General features: G+C 47.5%; 1 pseudogene across 1 annotated transcript in view; it reads right to left on the bottom strand.

Annotated features, from left to right (window-relative positions):
• The window catches only part of LOC147095823 (uncharacterized), a 110750-nt pseudogene extending 106793 nt beyond the window's left edge, over window positions 1–3957 (bottom strand). The window contains exons 1-2 of the transcript XR_015074828.1: window positions 3752–3957; window positions 183–483 (exon numbers count right to left, since the gene is read on the bottom strand). The product of XR_015074828.1 is annotated as an uncharacterized LOC147095823 (transcript). The remainder of the gene's footprint in view (window positions 1–182; window positions 484–3751) is intronic.
• Between the last annotated feature and the right edge of the window lie 376 nt (window positions 3958–4333).

The following is a 4333-nucleotide window of genomic DNA, read 5'->3' as shown; positions in this document are numbered from 1 at the left end:
GCTGATCCACACAATTAGCTGTTGAACTTTGGTTTCCCAGTACCCACAATCATTGTCACATGATCATGAGAGTAACTGTTCAGAGTGACCATGGCAACTAAAATCTGTATCTTGTTCAACACAGAGTGTATCAGAACATTGGGTCACCTCTATGCTAGTGTCTTTATTTAAGTTACACTTACCAAAAACCTCAAGAGTTAGAATTCTGGTCCTCTTAGGGTCCAAGTCCACAGTCAATTTGTATCTCCCAGTGTCTGCCTCGTGTAAATCTTTTAGTAACAAGGATCCGTCTGATTTGTTAAATTCAACTCGATTCTCATACTGGTCAAATATGATATGATAGGTTTTTGGTGTATTCCATAATGGGAACAGTCTTGCTCGGATTAGAGAATTCCCAATTGAAATCAGTGAATCCTTTATCAGTTCCAGGGAATCGAATGGAGGAACCTGTTGCAGCCACCATGCTGCCTTTCACCATCTGTGCTAAAATATAAATGAGTGAATCAGAACAGTTCACAGTATTACAGGAGAGATTTAATCATTACACAAACAGTGACAGCTGTAGTGAATCACTCAACCTCTCCCCATGGCAACCAATGCTGCTAACATTCCCCCCCACTCACTTTCACTATTTTAAAGTGAACTGCAGCTTTTCTCCAACTCTTGCCCAATCAGTCAATGTAGAAACAGTATAATTAACATTATAATTGTATAACTTAACAGTGTTAGACGGCGACATCCAATAGGAAGAGCGCCACCAGGACCCACCGTCCTGTGACTGAGGCAAAAAGAAAAATATCTGAAATTAAAATAGGAAACAAATAGAAACTTACAACATGTAGACCAGCCCCTGAAGGTGAAAGGTGGACTGCACTGGGCTAGAGGCTGGGTTGTAGTGGTCTAGCATGAACGTTGTACGGTATAGAGCCTAGATTCATAAAATCATACATCACAAAGGAGGCCATTCAGCCCATTGTGCCTGTGCTGTCCAATTAGTCCCACTCCCCCACTCGTTCCCCATAGCCCTGCACGTGTTCCCTTTTCTAAGTATACATTCAATTCCCTTTTGAAAGTTACTATTGAATCTGCTTCCACCGCCCTTTCAGGCAGCGCATTCCAGATCATCATAACTTGCTGCCTGAAAAATATTGTCCTCATCTCGTCCTCCAATTCTGACAATTCCTTTAAATCTGTGTCCTCTGGCCACTGGAAACAGTTTCCCCTGAACTACTCGATCAAAACCCCTCATCATTTTGAGCATCTCTATTAAATCTCCCCATATTCTCTCCTGCCTTTAGCTCAGCAGTTGTATTCCAGCCTTTGAATCAGACAGGAACAAGGTTCGAGCCCGGCTCCAAACAGTCATGGTTACTGGGGCTCTGGCTCAGAATTCAGAAAGCAACTCGAGCATAAACACAGGAAGCCAGTCCAACTACAGCATCAAGACAAGAGTAGATACGATGTTTACAGAAATTAAAACTTCGGCCGGAAGCCTTGGCCTCATTCTGAAACAGAAAAACCTCAGCGGAGTAGTTTTGGAAATGAGTCAGACTCTGTTTTTGATCATTAACCTCACTCTGCCCAAATGCTCCTTCCTGGGAGTCCCCTCACAGCCAATCCTGATCCAAAGCCTTCATCCCAGCGACTGGGACCACGAGCTCCAGAGGCCGACATACTGAGGCCAAAATTCAACTTCGGGCGGAACGTACAGAATACGCGGTACGAATTGACCGCTGGTTATCCACATTTTCTTTTTCACTGAAGTCACGGGGGTTAAAATTCGTCCCGGACGGTAGTGGGCAGAATCACATCGGACGCCCGTTATACCACACGCCCGATATTCAGTTCTATCAAAGTGAATGACACTGAATATCAAGCGGGGCCAAGAATGGGCGGCCAATTCCATTTTGCGTAACCGTCTGAGACAATTAAAAAAAAAATTGTTCCTGGGATGTGGGCGTCACTGGCAAGGCCAGCATTTATTGCCCATCCCTAACTGCCCTCGAGAAGGTGGTGGTGAGCCGCCTTCTTGAACCGCTGCAGTCCGTGTGGTGAAGGTACTCCCACAGTGCTGTTAGGGAGGGAGTTCCAGGATTTTGACCCAGTGACGATGAAGGAACAGCGATATATTCCCAAGTCAGGATTGGTTGAAGACTGGCTTCTGTGATGATGGGGATCTCTGGAGGAGGCTGAGATGGATCGTCCGCTCGGCACTTCTGGCTGAAGATGGTTGCAAGCACTTCAGCCTTGTCTTTTGCACTCTTGTGCTGGGCTCTGCCATCATTGAGGATGGTGATGTTCATGGAGCCTCCTCCTCCCCTTAGTTGTTTAATTGTCCACCACCATTCACAACTGAATGTGACAGGACTGCAGAGCTTTGATCAGTTCTGTTGGTTGTGGGATCATTTAGCCCTGTGTTGCAGCTTCCCCAGGATGGCATTTATAGCTACGCCTGGTGCTGCTCCTATACACTCCTCATTGAACCAGGGTTGGTCCCCTGGCTTGCTGGTAATGGTAGAGTGAGGGATATGCTGGGCCATGAGGTTACAGATTGTGGTGGAATACAATTCTGCTGCTGACGATGGCCCACAGCACCTCATGGATTCCCAGTTATGAGCTGCTGGATCTGTTCTGAATCAGCTGAGGGAGGGCAGTAGGTGGTTTCCTTGTCCATGTTTGACCTGAAGCCATGAGGGGTCCAGAGTCAATAATTGAGGACTCCCAGCGCCACTCCCTCCCGACCCACCACGGGACAGGACATACCCAGGGATGGTGATGGAGTCTGGGATGTTAGCTGAAAGGCCTGATTCTGTGAGTATGACTGTCAGGCTGTGCAACAGCTCTCCCAATTTTGGCACAAGTTAGTGAGGAGGACTTTGCTGGGCTAAGTGTGCCTTTGTCGTGTCCAAAGTCAGTGCCAAGGTTGATGCCAGGTGGTCAACCAGTTTTATTCACAGAAATTCACAGAAACCACACAGTGCAGATAGAGGCCATTTCGGACCATCGAGCCTGCACCAACACATATCCCACCCTATCCCCGTAACCCCACGTATTTAATCCCCCCAACACTAAGGGTCAATTTATCATAGCCAATCAACCTAACCCGCACATCTTTGGACTGTGGGAGGAAACCGGAGCACCCGGAGTAAACCCACGCAAACACGGGGAGAATGTGCAAACTCCACACAGACAGTCGCCCGAGGCTGGATTCGAACCCGGGTCCCTGGCGCTGTGAGGCAACAGTGCTAACCACTATGCCACCGTGCTGTTTTTCTTATTCTTATTTCTTGTATAGCAGTTTATTACAACGGAGTGGCTTGCATTTCAGAGGAACCACTTTGTTATGTGAGCTGCACATTATAGGCCAGACCAGGTAAATTCCCCAGCTGCCATGATGGGATTTGAAATCAGGTCTCCGGATCATTAGTCCAGGCCTATAACCACTACGCCACTTTCCCTGCTTCTACCCTAAACTTGAATTTAACCACCATTGCGCCCCATCCTCGACAGAATAAACATCCCCGGCTCCTGTCTGGCATTGGGCCGGTGCAACAGATGTGTAAAGATAGAACAGTCGCTATGGGAACTCTGCAAACACTTCAGGGTGCGGATTCTCCAGGTTTTTGTATTGTCCCTTCAGGGACATCTGTTCGTCATTTTAGCGCTGCCGTTAAATTTTCATTTTTCTTTCAAAACAACTCCCTGTCTAGAGTCACCGCCGGTTTAAAGAGACTTATAGAGAGGGTTTTACCTGAAGCCGAGGCGGTGAGAAGGTGCAAAAGGCGGAGAAAAGGGAGGAGAAGGATCGTCATCTGAGTGGAGATTTCGCCGCTCGGACATTGGAATCAAATAACGGGAACAAGGGAGGAGCTGAGTGGTCGGAAGTGTAGGTCCACAGAAAGCGCAGGATCCGGGGTGAGACGTGGCGGGAGTGTAGGTCCACAGAAAGCGCAGGATCCGGGGTGAGACGTGGCGGGAGTGTAGGTCCACAGAAAGCGCAGGATCCGGGGCGAGACGTGGCGGGGAGAGACTCTTAAATATTATTATTACAATAACAAGTGTCATTTATTTAGTCTTTAATGTAGAAAGTTCTCAGACATTTCAAAGAGGATTATTAAAAAGTAATGGACCAGATTCCAAACATACAGGGTAGATGCCGGGAGGATGTTTCCCCTGTCTGGGGAATCTAGAACCAGGGGTCACAGTCTCAGAATAAGGGGTCGGCCATTTAGGACTGAGTTGAGAAGTTTCTTCAATCAGAGGGTGGTGAATCTTTGGAAATTCTCTACCCCAGAGGGCTGTGGCGCCTCAGTCATTGAGTATATTCAAGACA

This window comes from Somniosus microcephalus, unplaced genomic scaffold (genome assembly GCF_052327205.1).
Source record: "Somniosus microcephalus isolate GS21.2 unplaced genomic scaffold, FLI_Smic_1.0 unresolved_chr1, whole genome shotgun sequence".
Classification (NCBI taxonomy): Eukaryota; Metazoa; Chordata; class Chondrichthyes; order Squaliformes; family Somniosidae; genus Somniosus; species Somniosus microcephalus.
Note: the sequence above shows the minus strand (reverse complement) of the source record. Positions and strands in the feature narration are given on the sequence as shown.